An 18,967-nucleotide genomic window follows, 5' to 3' on the forward strand; every position below is an offset into this window, starting at 1 on the left:
TACCTGTGTAATAGGGCAAGTACCTTATTTATAGGAAAATGTATGAGATAACTTGGCTCGGTATTTCGATGTGGGATTCGTGGGCATGGCCGCCACGTGTTCTTGGCCACTATCGGCTTTGTAGTGCCCTTCCTAGGATGAAGACGTTCCACTGCCGAAGGCACTTTATGGGCTTATTGGGCTAGTTGGGCTTGGTGGTCTGAAGTGGCTTGATCATGTATGGTGTAAACATATATAAAGTTGGTGCATTGCTAATGTGTCTTTAAAAAAATAATAATAATAATAATAATCTTTTGAAAAAATATGTAACCACTTGAACAAAATAAAATTGTTTTGTACAAGGCCATTTTAGTAATCAAACTAGTTCTGATTCTGATTGCTAACAATAGTAAACATTTTTAATGGTAATCAGTTTTATTTTCATTCCAATTCATAACGGTTAGTAAACAGTTTAAATTAGAATGCTTGACTCTGATACTTGGTTATCCTGATTCCTTCCAAATCCGAATCCTAATCTCTCCCATACTTGATTAGTAAGCATGCCCTAATATACTATGGGGATTCGAACATAAGACCTCTAGTTTGCAAGTCAATGCCATTTTCTACTGGGCGAGACTTAGCTGGCCTTTCCAACAACTTTTTAAAAACTAAGATTTTTTTATTTATTTAATAAATAGACTTATTTACTATAGTGCCTCTTGAAATTTTGGTCAAATCAAACTTTACCCCTTGAAAGTTAAAGTGATCCACTTAAACCCATTGATCAAGGTTTTGTTTTCCGCTTTGTCCCTTGCTATTATCTTCATTCATAACTCCATCAATTTTGATGACGTGTCAGGGCTATTTTAGTCTTTTTCCACAAGTGATGATGTGATATGTGCAGACTCCATTAATTTTTTTTTGCTTAAAGTAGACTAAAATATTAATAATAATTAAAATAATATAATTAAAAAATTAATTACTTATTAATTAAAAATTTGAAAAATTAATATAAAAAAATTATCTTATTCTCCATCTATCTCTTTCCCAGCAAACACCGCACACCAACCCCTCCTACTCCCCACCGCCACCACCTATATCCCTCCACCATATAAACCACCAGCACCACCATACCCACATACCTAAACATCAAAACTACCATCTAAACCACCATACCCATCATAGGGGATTGAAGAATTTAAGGAATTATTTTGAAGATAAAGGTACTTGAGCTTCCTGAGTTGGCCTATAGAGGATGGAATTTGGGAAAGTTTTATGGCATTGGTCCTTCGAAATGGTTAATGGAGAGACTGAGATATTCAAGTTGGCCCAATACATGTTTTGGTATTTGGCCAGCGAAGAAATTTTCAGACAAGTCCAGGAACGTCAAGTTCCCACATTCATATATAAATTTTGGCCATATCCAGATTCTTCGTTGATGGAGGCTGTGTTTTTAGGAGTGGACTAAGGGTTTGGGTTGATGGGTTGTGCTGGGAAAGAGGGGGCGGGTTTAGAATAAGGGGTTAGGGAAGGGGGAGGTTATGGATGGGTGGGTGACTGTGTGGGTGTTGGGGCTGGGCTTAGGAGAAGAGAGAGGCGGTGGTGTCTTGAGAAGTTGTGTGGTGGGAGGGAGTAAGGGTTGGTTGCTGGGTGGGTGATGTTGGGTGGGGTTGGAGTGGTGGTGGTGAGGGTGGCTTTGGGTTGGGTGGTGGTTGTGGTCTGATGGTGTGAAGTTAGAGGAAGGGGAGGGGACGACAGAGAGAGAGAGATGAAGAAGAAGAGATTTTTTTTAATATTAATTTTTTCTATTTTTGATGTTCTTTTATAATAACAAGTAATTACATTTTTTATTAATATTTTAGTCTACTTAAGCAAAAAAAAAAAATATATTGGGGCTTGCACATGACACATCATCACTTATGGTAAAAAGATTAAAATAGTCATGCCACATCATCAAAATTGACGAAGTTATGAATGGAGATGACAGTCGAGGGCAAACTAGAACACCAAACCTTGGTGAAGGGGTTAAGTGAGGCACTTTAACTTAACCGAGGTTTCAGGGAGTACTACAGCAAATAAGCCTTATAAATATTCTCCAAAGCTTTAAATAAAGATATATGAAAGGAAAGAATTTATAGTAAATAATTCAATAAGCGATAGACTATGAGAAAATGCATACAAAAGTCCTAAATAGTGTAATTAATGAAAGGTTTATTTGTGCAAAAACATTGTAGCTCAAGTGGTAAAGAATAATTATCCTTACACTAGTGGTTTTCGAATATGAAAAATATAAATAAAAGGGTTGCTGCCTCATGTGATTTATGTAAAATCCCACTTTTCCCTAATGAATTCTCACCTCACCAATTTGTCCCTTACGCTTTCATTGCAATCATAGTATTCTGTGTGTGAGAAATCCACTTTACGTGTAGTTTAAATTATCGCTTGTAATTAAAAAATATATATATTATCCCATCCCTTAACTTTAAAAAAAAATCATTAATTTGGCTAATGTGGCACCCACATAGCATAAGAGCATTTCCACCCATTTGCCAATACAAAGGGTAAGGGTAGGCAAGAACTGTTACTATAGACGTGAATAGTGCTAGCCAGCCCTTGCAAAAGGCAAGTTGTGTTTCCACCCATTGCCATGCCCAAGGACAATTACTATTCACTTATTTTTTTTTTTTAATACTTAGACGGTTAATTTGGATAGATTTACGGTTGCCACGTGTCAATATTTATTATAAAATTCACATTTCATATTTAGGATAAAAAATTTCGGATAAGATTTTTGGTTGCCACGTGTCCATATTTATTATAAAATTAACATCTCAAATTTTAGATAAGATTATCGGTTGCCACATGTCAATATTTATTATAAAATTCAAAGCTCAGATTTTATATAAGATTTTCACCCTCTAAAAATGTGTCACATGCCATCTCTATATTCTAAATCTCTTTATAAAACCACAACCTCAACTCATACCTCTCAGAACATATCCTATCTATCTTTTCATTTCTCAAATTTTAGAAAACATATTCTCCCAACAATGTCTTACTTGAGGAGGTTGTTGGAGAGGTAAGAGCGAGAAAATGAAGAATGTGCAAACGAGTTAAAGAAAAAAAGGAGTAGAAAGAAGATGATGATCAAGTTGCCATGGTAATACCTAGGTATGCTCCATCAATGAAGCCAAGGCCATCGTGGTTCACAAGTCGGCCGTGGCCTGAACGTTTACTTTATCTCAAATTTATTGGACTCTAGTTTTGATTTTGGATTAATTACAGTAAACCCCCCAAACTATAGAGGTCATTACAAACTCATACCCAACCTTTAAAGACTCGTTTACCTCCCAACTTCTAAGGTGTCTGTGGATAACATCAAAGTTGAATGGATGGATGGATACATTTGGGCTTTTGTTTTTGTTTTTTTGTTTTGGATAAAACCACAAGCAAGCAGCCACCTTCCACCAATCCCTTTGCTTAGCAGCAGCAGGTGCAACTGTGTCTTCATCTTCCAGACAAAATAACCAACATATGGCTTAGCAGCAGCAAGTGTTGCTAAGCCATATGTTGGTTATTTTCTCCCACACAACTAAGATCTGGAAGAAAAATACATAAACTCAAAACAAATACAGAAAGGAAAATAATTGAAAATTTAAGAACCCTCCAACAAAGAAAACAAATTTGGGTTTTGCCTCTCTTCCCATCTCTCTCTAAGAGAGAGAGAGAGAGAGAGAGAGAGAGAGAGAGAGAGAGAGAGAGAGAGAGAGAGAGAGAGAGGGAAAGAGATAGGGCTGGCTGGGGTTTTATTTATTTATTTATTTTATTTTATGTTTTTGTTATTTTATTAATTTTGTCATATTTTATTAATTAATTTATATAAAAAAAATTGAGATTTTTTATTAAATTTTTGTGCCACATCAACAGAAAAATGAGATTTACCTTTGCCACGTCAGCATTTAACGGATGAACTAACAGACTTGGTAACGAAGGGTGTCATTTGTAAGATTTCTATAAGTTGTGGTACCGGTCAAATGGGTCTTTAAAGGTTGGTTATGAATTTGTAATGACCCCTATAGTTTGGTGGGTTTATTGTAGTTCATTCTTTGATTTTCGAGGCCGATATAGAGTGCAGTTCCATTTGTTCAATAAAATCATGCATGATGTTTGCAATTACTTCGCATACTTCGTTCAAAAGTACGATGCTACTAGGGTTTTGGGTCATCTTTGGCAGCAAAAACTTACATCTTATTTACGGATGTTGGTGTTTGGTGCATTTGCTGATTAGGTGGATGAGATTGTTAGGATGGGGAAATCCACTATCCTAGAGAGGTTGGTCAGATTCTGTAATGCAATAAAAACTCTTTACACGAGGGATTACCTTCTCAAACCTACGCCTAGGGACCTTCAAATGCTTCCACAAAAAGCCGAGGCTCGAGGTTTCCCAATCATGATTGGAAGTATCGACTCCATGCATTGGCAGTGGAAGAATGACCCAACTCCCTAGCAAGGAGATTATGGGAATAGGAAGGGCCAAAAAAGTATCATTCTAGAAGCCATTGCATCATTCTATACCTAGGTTTGGCATGCTTTTTTGGAGTTGCGGGATCTTAAAACAATCTTAACATGCTTGGTTAATCCCCGGTGTTCAACAATGTGTTGAGATCACGTATGAAATGAACAATACTGTCTGCTCTGTGGTTGTTGCCGTTGTCTTGGCCGCTGTTGCCACCGTTGATATTGCCTTTGTTTGCTTCGTTTTCGGTTACTAGGGTCATTGCCAATGATGTTGTTGTGTTTTGATCTGTCTCTATGCCACGTGGGACCTCAACATCATATCACAATATCTCTTCATACGCCGGAACTACCAACGTCACGTATAAGGCCTGTTCACACACCGGAAAATCCTACGCCACGTGGGACCTCAACATCGTATCACAATATCTTTCGCCGAAAAATCTTACGCCACGTGAGACCTCAACATCATATCACATAATCTCCCCATACGCCAAAACTACCAACGCCACGTATGGGGTCTGTCTCAACGCCGGAAAATCCTACGCCACACGAGATCTAACAATCACAGGGTGGCACATAGGGTAGTGCGTATATCACTTCAAACTGACATACTCTCAATTATCTAGACTAATAAAAGAGGTATTCTCAATTTAGTGATACCAGTCTATAGTAGACTGCAACGTAATTTAATCAGAAAAATAATATTATTTTTAGACCAAGATCATGCACAAAACATAAATTTCATAAAAATCCTAGAACAATTTAAATATTATTCAATGCTTGTTTTCACACAAATTCCATAAAATATTGTATCACACAACTAGAACATTATACTTTATTTATAATCAAATAATACTAATTAATGATACGTAACAACCTTTAAGGAAAATCCTAAATCGAATCAATTTTTAATTTAACCTCAAATAACAATTTAGACTCGATAAAATGGGTTATCCTAATACCTTCCGAAAGGTGAAACTACCTCGGAAGACTCACGATCAGCTGAGAGTCAAACTATCCAAACTTGGTCAAACGAGCCCACGACCTCCGCTCTCCGATCCGAGAGTTCCTATAAGTTCTACAAGGTTTAGGATACACGTCCTACAAGTTTGGTCCAGATCGGACGGTCGGATTGCTCGCAATCGCACAATCTGACGGTTAATGTAAAACATAAACTTTAAGTTATTAAATCGGAACATCCAAGGTCCAATTCACGATCCGTGAATTCTTACACGATCCTAGGAAGGTCTAGAGTAACATATATTGGAATAGAGTCAATCCAACGGTCCGAACATATCAAACCCCACAACATGCGAAATCCGTTCTATAGTCAAACGACATCCGAATTGGAATCTAAGCACACCTACGCGCTCATGAGGACCAGGAGAACTCATTGGGATAAAAATGCACTTTTGCTACAGTTCCCACGCGCCACCATAAGTACGGCAGCACGTGGGTGTCTAAAGCGATAAAGTTTCACCGGAAAATCTCAACATCTTGGGCCAAGACTTCTTCCCTAGGTATAACACCCTATTTGGAGTCACTTTTGTTCTTGGGCCTACCCCAAAAAGTGACCGAAAGTGGCTGGAATCGTAAACCCAAAATCGGTCAAACCCTAAATTGAAAATCAACTGACCTAGGCTCAAAATCAAAGAAATCTTACCCAACCATCAGCTAGAGCATGGAAAATAGTCGAAACTCCATACCTTACTCAACTGAATCGATGAAGAAATGAGAGAGAACGAGAGGCCGAAAGTTTATGAAAATTCTGCCCAAAACCACCTATTTCGTGGCTGTTTCCGGCTACCACGACAGTGGGTCGAGGCTGGGACTGGTCGGGGATCGAAGAGGGAAGTGAGGCGGTTCTAAAAGAGAGAGAGAGAGAGAGAGAGAGAGAGAGAGAGAGAGAGAGAGAGAGAGAGAGAGGAGGGCTTTTCTGACTTTTACCAAACCCTTTTTGCAATATTTACGATTGTGCCACTGGTAATGTTTTGCTCGTAACTTCTTCATCACAGCTCCGATTCAAGCCCACTATGTAACACCCCGACTCCAAATTTAATGGTTATTTTTTTATCGATTTAATTAAAATTACGAATTTACCCTTGGGGTAGGGGTAAATTGGTCACTTTCTTATCGGGAAGGATTTTGGGACCACGAATGGTATTTTTGGGTAGCTGGTTCTGAGACGAATTCGTAGACAGGCGGTAGGCCTGAATCGGAGTTGTAACGAAAAAGTTACGGGCAAAACACTCCCAGTGGCAAACTTGTAATTATTTCGAAAAGTTTGGTAAAAATCAGATTTTCACCTCAGCTTTCTCTCTCTCTCGCGCGACACTCTCTCTCTCCTCAGTCTCTCTCTCTCCCCGACGTCAACTCTCTCTCTCCTCGGTTCGCGCAGCTCCGGCCACGGCAGGACCCGAGACCGGTCCCGATCGATCCGTCTCGCCGTCCCGATCAAGCCTAGGCCGTTTTCCCCGTCGGAAACCACGAGCTCCGGCCACGAGCTCGACTGGTTCGAACCGAAGCCTTCTCGCCGTCGCGCCGCCGCCTCCGCCGCCCAAACCCGGTGATTGAGGTATGGTTTCTCCTCCTTTTTACGAGTTCTAGCTGATGTTGGTATAGGTTTGGATCGATTGTGAGTGTGGAAAACCGATTAGAAAACCTAGGGTTTGGGCCGAATTTCAAACTGAAATTCCGGCCAGTTGCCGCCGGAATTGGGCCTCCCCGTAGTTGAAGAAAGTGATCCTGACATCGAGTAGGAGCTAGGGTAGGAAGGGTGACCTCGGGTGTGGAGTTTTTCCGTCGCCGGAAATTACTCTGCACACCCACGCGCTGCCGGCGCGTGTGGCGGCGCGTGGGCGAGTCTGGTGAGGCTGCATTGTAACCCGATGAGATCCTTAGGTTGTCACGAGCGCGTAGGAATTCGCGGATCTCAATTCGGATGTCGTTTGACTATCGAACGGATTTTCGCATATTGTGCGTTATCCGGGTTCGATAGGTTTCGACCGTTAGATCTTTCTCGAAGTAAAGTATGTTGTTCTAGGAATTCCTAGGACCGTATGGGACTTCACGGATTATGAATCGGAACCCCGGATGTTCCGATTCAAAAATGCAAAGTTTGCGGGTTAGCGATAACCGTAAAATCGGGATTAATTCCTAAACCTGTAATCGGACCTTAGGATACCTTCTATAACGTGCACGTAGGGGGATTTGGGGGAATTAATCATTTAATTGGTAATTTCCGCTTAGACGTGATTTTTATACCCATTAACGGTTCGTATCTCGAAACAGGTGTTTCGACTGCACGTCCTCAGCAGGCAGGACCATCACGTGGTCAGGCAGCGTGGGACTATCTGTGAGTGGACTTTGTTTTAATCATATGCATGGTTTTAATTGATGAAAGATTTTGCATAATGTTTTAATGACTTTTGAGTTTATATTATATTTATGAGTTGATTTGGTTGGTTGTATAGCATTTGGCAATATATGTGGTGAGTTTGGCGTTTGGGTTTTGTGAGTGCATTGCTATAGATGGTGGGGAGGTATATTTATATTCTCTATATATGAGATTTTGGGGTAGTTGGAGGTTGTTGCGGAAGATTGTGGTTCTAGAGAGAAGTCGGGTGATTACACTACGTAAGTACCTTCCCTAGTTACTAGTCTCACTCGCGGCGTTGGATGTTCCGGCGTGTGAGACACTTTCCATATGCGGCGTTGGATGTTCCGGCATGTGGAAAGACTTATTATAGAGTTTAGGGTCATCACCATGGCGTTGGATGTTCCGGTGTGTGATGATCCAGTCTGCGCGCGTAGGACATAGTTTGGAAGCTACACATGGCGTTGGATGTTCCGGTGTGGGAGCTTTGGAGTTTCGTCCCCCGGTTGGACCGCTCATCCCTAGACGCAGGATAGCACCTAGAAATCCTGCGGACTAGTTAAACGATCCCCCAGTTGGATTGTTTTCCCGGTACCTAGGTGGTGTGATGAGTATATCGTATAGCTATTTATTATGTATATATATTTATATAGGTATATTTATATGGATATGTATGGTTGAGTGGGTAAGGAATTTAGTAGTTTGAAAGGAGTGGTACGATTGAGGGAATGGGGTTTCTTTCTGAAGGTGATAATTGGTATTTTCTAAAATGTTTTTAATGAATTAAGTTTTGAGTAATTAATTATTGAAGTGTGAACCTGCATGACTTGAGCATTATTTTTACATGGTGGGGTTACTATATTGTTTTTAACTGCAATTTGGTTTTGTCCACTCACATAATTTCTGTTTTGCGCCCCCCAGCCAGTAGTCGCTCCTGGAAGCGTGCAAGTGGTGTACGAGGCCCGAACTGTGAATCTTTCTAATTAGGAACTGAGTAACTTCTTCTACTCAACTGTACTTGTAATCTAAATTCAGTAGATGCTCTGTATCGCCCTTGTTAGATTTTACTTGTGAGGCCGGAGGCCACTTTTGTGACTTGTATATTTGTGAAGCATGCTGATGGTTGGGATTTCTATTATTATGGTGTATTGTAGGTTGTTTAATTTTTGTGGGAATTGTTTATTTAACAGGGGAGACTCTGCCAAAATTTTGGTAGAAAGTCTCGAGTTCTAAATTAGTGGGCCCGGCATCGGGATGATGTCGGAATAAAGACGGGGTCAGCTTCGGGTTCTGGGAAATTCCGGGGCGGGTCCTGTCACACTACGTGTTTATGGACTCATCTCGCCGTGCTCTATGCAACGGTATAGTCAAAATTCTCAAATTCCTTCCCGATCAAAAAGTCAACTTTAAACCTAATAAAATATTGTAGGGGTCAAAATGGTCTTTTATCTGAATAAATTAATATTTACCAATTTATTTAGGACCGGGTCGTTATAGAAAAATATTCTACCCATATTATTTGACTCTATGATAGGCATGGAATCCAACTGAGGGCCCTGCTTTCTTCATCTTCAGATCTGTCTCCCTCCAAAAGTTCAATCTGTCGTAATTGTTGGTTTATGGTGTTGTTGGCGAAGTGTTCGATTTTGTTTTGGTACAAAAACGTCTATAATTTAAGAGATGAAAAATGAAAAAGGTGTCAATGTTTCCCATTTATGATATTTATGTCCGTAAATTTAGCTTTATCGGGTAATTGGGTGGCCCAACAAGGGCCGGTAGCTTCCATTAAACTTCAAGCTGGAACACAACTCATGTAAAATAAAATTTTAATATCTAAATAAGAAGTAAAACTGAAAGACATCCTCAGCCAAAAAGCTTTGGTGATGGAGAGGCCCAAGGTTTAAAACAAGAAAAGACATTCCTAAGCCTAACAAACTCAAAAGCATCCTCAGCCACAAAGCTTGCAACAGCTCAAATAAAAACAAAATTTGAATTTGAGCTTCAGCTTGACCGTGCAACAACTCAAAGCAAAGGGCTTGATCTACAAAGCCCTCTGCTTTATGATCTCAGCATCTTCGCCATACAACAGACAGACCCCACACTTCTCCGGAATGGGTCTGTAGGCGGAATATTTGTCTATGCTGAAGTCAACATAGACCTCAGTAACAAGTTTGTAAAATGCAGTGGGGATTTGAGCTGCCTCTACAACTTCAAAGACATTATACCACCATACAAACACCTCATGAGAATCTTGGAAACTGCTTCCAAACAGATACGGATTATACAAACTATTTTTGATTTCATGGCTTTCCCCGTTACTAGCTTTGAAGCTGTACTTCCATCTAATCTTCATATACAATGGAGCATATGCAACAACAAGAGATAGAGCGAAACCCAAGAAATCTGTGCTAAACCAATCAGGAGTAAGCTGAATATTTATTGAAGATCCCTCACTTTGATGGCTGAACCAATTTGGAATGTCATACCCCGGACATTTAAGGGCAACTAAACATCTCCCACAAAAACTTTCCTGTACCACAGATATGGACACCATAGTTATTAAACTCGTGAAATAAAAAGCAGCTGCTTCAACAGAAGTGAGTGAGACAGGAAGTGTGTGTGAGGTAGAGAGAAAGAGAGATAAAGAAAGAAAGAAAGAGATATAGAGACCTGAATCACATCATGCATAAAAAATTCATCATCTGAATCATATGATGCTCGTTCAATTTTTTCTTCTTTAAACTTTGATGATGCAGTTGCCATTCGCATAATTCTGAGCTGTACTGCATCAGCCATTATGTTGATTCGTGCATTCTGATCCAAATTTGGGCAACTAGAAAATATATGTTTCTCATGAAGCCTTCGAGAAAATATATGTTCATCCCAACATTGTGTGAGTGCAGTGCTTGAACTTGACACTGTCTTCAGTGACGTGCAACCACCTGCTTCAAGACGTTGTAGCAATGGGGGGAGCTTTGGTAATTCAAGGTTCTTGCAATCGCTTAGGCACAGGTAAGACAACTCAGCTGCTTGTTTGATGCTTCCAGGTATGCTCTTAATTTTGGCCTTGTTCAGATTTAACTCTTGTAATGAGGTTAAGCAAACGAGACCATCAGGGATTTCTTGTATACTGCAATAACTAAGGTTTAGTGCTTCCAAAGAGAGTAAACCGACTAAGTCTACTGAGACAGGAGGCAATTTCTTCAGTTCTGAACATCCATCAAACCTGAGAGTTTTAAGGTTGCTCAAATTGTAGATGCTGTTTGGGACAACCTCAAGGTTCTTGCATACGTGGAGGTCTAATTTTCGAAGGGCAACTAGATTTCCAATTGATGGGGGTAGCTCTTTAACCGCTGTACCTGATAAATTTAGAGACTCCAGATGTTCCACGGGCTCCGAGACTTCTGGGAAGTATTGAAATTTAGAGCAGCGACTGAGATCAAGGCTCACGAGGGATTTCAACCTCCAAATGTTCGTTGGGAGACTCACAAGGCTTTTGCAAGCTTCCAGTTTAATTATAGTGAGACTAGAGACAAACTCAATTGATGAGGGCAATTCTTTTATTGTTGTGCCCCTCAAATCTAGCACTGTTGTATTCCTGGGAAGCTCCAAAAACTCGCAAAGAGATACGCAACCCTCTAGACTAAAAGTACCCGAGACATTCAGCTTACAACTGCGGCTTGGAAGTCTCTCAAGGAATTTACAATTTGTAATATCAAAGTAAGTAATTTTTTTGTGAGACCAAACTGTTGATGGCAATTCCTTTATTGCTGTCTTAGATAAATCTAAGAATTCAACATTACATGGAATCTCAGGAAGATTTTTGAGATTTGTGCAGCCCCCAAGTTCAAGATAAGTAAGCTTGTCAAGTGTTTGAAAATACGAAGGAATTTCAATCAAACTTACACAACCACGAAGATCTATATGTACAATTTTCAGACTCCGAGAGAGATTTGGAACTTCAGTTAGATATTCGCAGAAACGAAGACTGATCACTTTCAAGTTGATAAGCTTCTGTAACAAATGAAAGAGGGTTGACAATAATTAATAACTTATCTTGCATGTTATACAAAAACTAAGATAAGCATATATACCTGCTCTTCATTCCAAAGTTGCGACCCAGTAACTTGGCTGTACGGCAGACGAAGCTCAACAAGATTTACAGGAGAAAATTTGGATGGCAGGGATTGCAAAGGATATCTCTCCCAGTTAAGATAACTAAGATAATTGGGAAGATCAAGAGAACCAATTAATGTGTGGTGCTCAAGAAACCAAGAATAACCAACACGTAGCCATCTCAGTTGATACATCCTTTTGAAGTCTGCATCATTCAAGTTTAGCTTTTCAATCTCAGACCAGTCAAAGGATATGGCTTGAACAGTTGCAGCTCTCTGACAATCAAGTGCAAAGTATAAAAAGTGAATTAATATACAAAAAGTTTAATCAAATGTGCATATAACATAATTAAATTACCTGGTTATTCAATACTTGATAGACATCCCTTGCTGTGAACAACCTATTGCGTTCTTCAATACGTTGTTCGCAAACAATTGCCCTACCCATTTCTTGCACCAAATCATGCATCTCTATCCGTCCTTTTGAAATTGATATGAGAGACCTATCAATGAGAACTTTGATTCCGACTTCCCCACAAAAACCACGTCCATCTAATGACTCTTTTACATAATTCCTGCTATAGCCTTTATGAAAACATGCTATATCAAGAAATATCTCCTTCTCATTTTCTTCTAATCCATCGTAACTTACTCTCAACGCTTTCTTGATTTCTTCGCTTGGAAATCGTTTCAATTTATTCAGTTGATCTTCCCACTCTTGTTTGCTCTTACAACCAAGGAATAAGGACCCCATAACTTTAAGAGCTAATGGAATGCCTTCAATATAATCTACCACCTTTCTTGACAATTCAGTGTAATCTGCTGTTAGAGACTTACTTCTGAAAGCATGCGAATGAAAGAGCTGAAGAGCTTCTTCGGAACTTAATCCCTCAACCTTGTATATCTTATCATGGTCAACTTTTTGCTCAAGTAGGCCTTTATCTCTAGCAGTTATAATGATTCGACTTCCTTGGCAAAACTGATCATGATGACCAACAAGAAATTCTAGTTGGCTTGGAGCATTCACATATCAAGAACAATGAGCGCCTTTGTGCTGCTGAGCCTATATCGAGTAATGGGTGGTATAGAAGGAGTGTCGATGTTTAGATCCTTTTCCTTTAATATCTCACCAAGAAGTTTATTTCGCAACTGATTCAGTCCATCCATTTGTTCTGATTTCTCCCTAACATTTGCAAGAAAACAATGAGCTTCAAATTTATAGGACAACCTTAGAAATATAGCATCCGCAAGGGTGGTCTTGCCAATACCACCCATTCCCCAAATACCTACACAGCGAACACATGGTGAATCCAAGCACAATAACGACTCAATTTTCTCAATTTTCCTTTCAATTCCTACCAGGCCCCTTAAATCAATTGACAATTCGCGGTTCAATTTGGCCCAGATATCTTGGACAACTTTTTAAACTAAATTGGCCTCCAACCTGGCGCATATAATTATAAAGGACAAACAAACAAATTGTTAGTAAGTATACCGGCCTAAAATTAAATAGTCACAAGTAGAACTCAAAATATAAGTTACAGAACTAATTACTCTTTTTTTTCTGAATCATCAAACCCAGATAGACTGGCTGCTTCTGTCAATGCAGCCCTCCACTTGTGCACCTTGTCGATACTATCCATGAAACATTTTTCAAGATGACGAAATGCAAACGCATAACTTCCCTGTTGTTTCCGTACATTTGATGGACTGATGTCGTAAAAAATGGGTATAACCAACTGGCCATTTTTTTGCTTGCATTCTAGTATATGCACAAGTTCATCCAGACACCAAGTAGAAGAAGCATAGTTTTCTGAGAAAATGATTACCGAAATTGCTGATCTCTTGATTGCTTCGAGGAGGGCAGGCACAATTTCATCTCCTCTCACAAGCCTGTAATCTATGTAGGTTTCGATTTTCTTCCCACATAAAGCATGATAGAGATGGCTGGTAAAAGTACGGCGGGTATCCTTACCTCTAAAACTAATGAACACATCATACTTTTCTTGAAGAGGAGGGATATCAATATCAGCAGCAGTAACAGAAGGAGAAGAAGAAGAAGAAGAAGAAGAAGAAGAAGAAGAAGAGGAAGAAGATGTAAATGATCTGAAGAACAGAGTCATGATGATGATGATGAAAACTAGAAAGCACCCAATGAACTCCATATCCCTCTCTTTCGTAAGTTTATGAGTATTTAGTTATAGAAAAAAGAGAATCTGATATTGGAGATGGAAGGGGTTAATTAAGTTGCACCTGAGGACCCATTTAAGCAAGAGACAAAGAGAGCCAGCTTGAGAGATTTGTGGCCTTTGTTGTTTAGAAAGAAAAGGAATAAAAAAGCAGTTGCTGAGACTAGCTAGATCAGATTTTAGTTTTGCAATTGTTTGACTTGGCTATATATGCACAAAGCTACGAAAGGATCCAGGAAAATCATTAGCCATGAAAAAGAAAAGTAAAATTACCTCCGAAGAATGGTACATGGGAGTGGCAACGCCATGACCCCCTCTTACACTCTTAGCGAAGGATTTTCCCCTTGTAAATTAGTGCATATAGTCAATTGTTGAGTGTTGTGACTTTCCTTACACGTTAAGAATTCCTCTTAGAGATTTATGTTTACAAAATATGTGGGAATGGCTCACGGAAGAAGTGTTTAAGTTGGAATGATAATGAGAGGATGAAAGAAAAGTAAAATTAGCCATGGAATTGTTTGACTTGGCTATATGCACAAAGCTACAAAACGATCCAGAAAAATCATTAGCCATGGAAAAAGAAAAGTAAAATTGCCTCCGAAGAATGGTACATGGGAGTGGCAACGCAATGACCCCCTCTTACACTCTTAGCGAAGGATTTTCCCCTTGTAAATTAGAGCATATAGTCAATTGTTGAGTGTTGTGACTTTCCTTACACACCACGAATTCCTCTTAGAGATTTATGTTTACAAAATATGTGGGAATGGCTCACGGAAGAAGTGTTTAAGTTGGAATGATAATGAGAGGATGAAAGAAAAGTAAAATTAGCCATGGAATTGTTTGACTTGGCTATATGTACAAAGCTACAAAACGATCCAGAAAAAAGAATCATTAGCCATGGAAAAAGAAAAGTAAAATTGCCTCCGAAGAATGGTACATGGGAGTGGCAACGCAATGACCCCCTCTTACACTCTTAGCGAAGGATTTTCCCCTTGTAAATTAGTGCATATAGTCAATTGTTGAGTGTTGTGACTTTCCTTACACACCAAGAATTCCTCTTAGAGATTATGTTTACAAAATATGTGGGAATGGCTCACGGAAGAAGTGTTTAAGTTGGAATGATAATGAGAGAATGAAAGATGTCTCAAGACGTGTAGGATACGCATCCTTCATACTTTATTTGCCCACACAACTTGTGTGGATATAATCAAATACAAAGTGATGTAGAACATATGCCCGAGTTGATCGAGGAACAGCTGACAGACCCGCACGTCGTCCCGTCAGCAAAGCCCAATTTGTGCAAGTATGGGCCCCGAGCTTAGAATCGGGCTTACCGTTTCGAAGAGAACGAAGTGATAAATGCAATTCACTGCTTTGCAATGATGTATGTGCTATTTTAGCCAAATTCTATCGTTTACTTTGATTTTTCAGCGTTTAAAGTTTTTAGACTATTTTCGGAAACTTTTATTATCTTCCTTTTTGTTTTCTAATAAGCTTTCTTAGCAAATCTAGGATTTCTCATTGGCTTTCCAAGCAAGTCTAGGGTTTCTCATAGGCTTTCCAAGCAAGTCTAGGGTTTCTCTTGTATAAAAGGAATGCGTTGGACATCTTATTTTCAATCAATATATTTGAGGTTTACTCAATTTCTCTGGTGGATTCTAGTTTGTTGGTGGATTCCAACATTGTTACTTGCAGGGTTATCCTTCGATCTCCCTATCCTTTATATCTCGCTGCATCAATAGGTATCAAAGCAGATTTTTGCCTGACTCGAAGTGCCTCTAATGGCTCATTCAGACGGAGAAGATAGGACCCATGAAGAAGGGGAACCAATCACTCATGATGAATTCAATACAGCAATCAAGGGTTTACGTCAGATGATCCTAACCTTGGAAATCAAGCACGGCCAAATGAAGATAGAGGAAAAGACTGTCGTAACGAACGACGTCCCAACGACACCCTCGTCAAGAAGATAGCGATGAGCAGTCGGAGGAAGAAATTCATGACGATCATGCCTAACCCAACAACCAATGCCAAGAAGACTATCACATGAAGACTGAAATTCCATATTTCAATGAGCACTTACAAGTTGAGGATTTCTTGGATTGGATTGTTGAAGTGGAGAGGTTTTTTGAACTTATGGAGGTTCTCGAGGTGAAGATGATGAAGCCAACTTTTCATCTCAAAAGAAATGTTGCAGTATGGTGGGATCAATTACAGAAGACGCGCAGAAGGCAAGGCAAAGCTCCCTGTGCGAACTTGGTGACAGATGAAGCAATTAATGATGGATAGATCCCTCCCGGCAGACTTTAAGCAATATTTGTACCGCCTTACCATAATTGCATACAAGGCCATAGGACGGTGGCAGAGTATACATCTGAATTTTTGTGCCTTGTTAAACGTAATAGCCTAGATGAAGCCGATAGTCAAAAAGTGGCAAAGTACATGAATGGGCTCAAACCTTCCATCCAAGATCGAATTGGGTTGTAAAATTTCTGGACCATGCAATAGACCAATAGCATGGCCCTCAAGGCGGAGCTTATGGAGAATGAGAGATGATCTAGTTCTGGCAATTTTCAGAAGAAATCTGCTGATTCACCTGTCCTTGCAAAAGACAAAAGTAAAGAAGTTGTACAGGTTCCTGTGAATAATAATACTAACAAATGGCAAGGCACAAAGGGAGCAGCATAATGCAGTAGCGGCACTGGGGATAATGTCATTTCCCGAGACCGAATCCATATGCAAAACCTTATGGAGATCACTATTATTGTTGCTGCAAACTGGGCCACAAATCCAATGATTGTCCTAATCATCGACAAGTTAACTTGGCTGAAGTGAATGAGGATGATAATAAGGATCATGGTGCTAATGAAAAGTATGAAGTAGCTTATTTCGCCTATGAGGAAGGCGACAAATTAATTAACCTAGTCTTGCAGTGGGTGTTACTTGCACCAAGACAAGAGGAAGTGCAGCGGCATAAGATCTTTCAATCTCTTTGTACCGTCAATAACAAAGTATGCAGTTTAATTATCTATGGTGGCAGTTGCGAGAATCTCATATCCAAAAGCTTTGGGGATTATTTAAAGTTGCCAACAGAGAAGCATGAATCACCTTATTCCTTGAGATAAGTGAAGAGAGGCCCTTCAGTTCAAGTGACAGAAGTTTGCAAGATACCGTTGTCCATTGGTAAGCATTGCAAGTCTGAGGTTCTTTGTAATATTATTGATATGGATGTTAGTCTTTTTGTTTTTGTTTTTTTTGGGTAGACCTTAGCAGTTTGATACATATGCCACTCATAAGGGACGTGATAACGTGTATGTTTTCAATTAGGGCTCTCATAAAATGGTTATGGTTCTCGTGAACGATTCTAGAAAATTAGCTGCAAATTCCAGTTTCCTCACCATAGCTAGCAATGAACGTGACTGTTTAGAAGCCGTTAAAGATGCAGAAACAATCACGTGGGGATGAAAGGGTTGTTCGTTGTCGTACTAGAGAAAGTTGAACTCCTAAAAGAAGTGCAGAAAATTTTGCAAGGGTTTAAGGAGTTGATTGCTGACGACCTACCCAACCAAATACCTCCCGTGAGGGATATCCAACATCAGATTGATTTGGTGTCCGGAGCAAGTCTCCCAAATCTACCACATTACTGCATGAGTCCTAAGGAGAATGACATTCTACTAGAGAAGATAGAAGAGTTGCAGCAAAAAAAGTTTATCCATGAAAGCATGAGTCCTTGTGCAGTCCCAGTATTATTGGTGCCCAAGAAAGACAGAACATGGAGTGTGTGTGTTGATAGTAGGGCAATCAACAAAATTACTATCAAATATAGATTTTCAATACCACGGTTGGAAGACATGCTGGATGTGTTAGAGGATTCTAAGGTGTTTTCAAAGATAGACCTTCAAAGTGGTTATCATCAAATTCGCATCAAGCCAGGTGATGAGTGGAAAACTGCGTTCAAAAGCAAGGATGGCTTGTATCAGTCGATAGTAATGTCTTTTGGTCTTTTGGTCTTTTGGTTTATCAAATGCGCCAAGCACTTTTATGTGCCTTATGAACTAGGTCCTTCGCGTTTTGGAGGAAAACCAACTTTTCCTCAACCGAAAAAAGTGTAATTTTTGCACCAATAAATTAATCTGTCTAGATTATGTTATTGGTGAGAATGGCCTTCAGGTGGATGACGAGAAGGTGCGAGCTATTAGTGATTGGCCTACCCCGAGAATGATAAGTGAGTTGAGAATCTTTCATGGGTTGGCTACCTTTTATCGAAGGTTTCTTCTTGATTTTAGCACAATTACTGCACCCATCATTAGGTGTTTAAAAGAAAGAAAGTTTTAGTAGGGTGATGAGCACGAGAAGAGTTTCGCCCTAATTAAGCACAAGCTGTACACTGCCGCGATCCTAGCCCTTCCTATTTTTAAGAAGAAATTCTAGGTCGAATGTGATGCAAGTGAGGTAGGAGTAGGTGCAGTTTTGTCTCAAGAGAAGAAACTAGTGGCCTTTTTCAGTGAGAAATTTAGTGAAGCTCGCCAAAAATAGATTAATTACGAGCAAAAATTTTATGTAGTGGTTCGTGCTTTGAAACAGTGGGAGCACAACTTGGTGCAACGAGAATTTGTACTCTATACAGCTCACCAGGCACTGAAGTTCCTCAACAGTCAGATATCCATGAGCAAGATGTATATAAGGTGGAGTACTTTCCAATATAAATTCCTTTTTGTGATTAAACATAAATCAGCTACCCTTAATCGTGTGACAGATGCTTTAAGCCGAAAAGCAAATATGCTAGTTCA

At 39.6% G+C, this 18,967-nt stretch overlaps 1 pseudogene across 1 annotated transcript; it reads right to left on the minus strand.

The window, feature by feature from the left end:
* Window positions 1-9,914: 9,914 nt before the first annotated feature.
* Window positions 9,915-13,631, minus strand: LOC117614260 (annotated as a pseudogene). The gene is made up of 5 exons (XR_004583842.1): window positions 13,543-13,631; window positions 12,347-13,354; window positions 11,968-12,264; window positions 10,544-11,887; window positions 9,915-10,403 (listed from the first exon to the last, which is right to left on the minus strand). The product of XR_004583842.1 is annotated as a disease resistance-like protein DSC1 (transcript).
* Window positions 13,632-18,967: the final 5,336 nt, after the last annotated feature.

Source organism: Prunus dulcis, chromosome 1 (genome assembly GCF_902201215.1).
Source record: "Prunus dulcis chromosome 1, ALMONDv2, whole genome shotgun sequence".
Taxonomy (NCBI): domain Eukaryota; kingdom Viridiplantae; phylum Streptophyta; class Magnoliopsida; order Rosales; family Rosaceae; genus Prunus; species Prunus dulcis.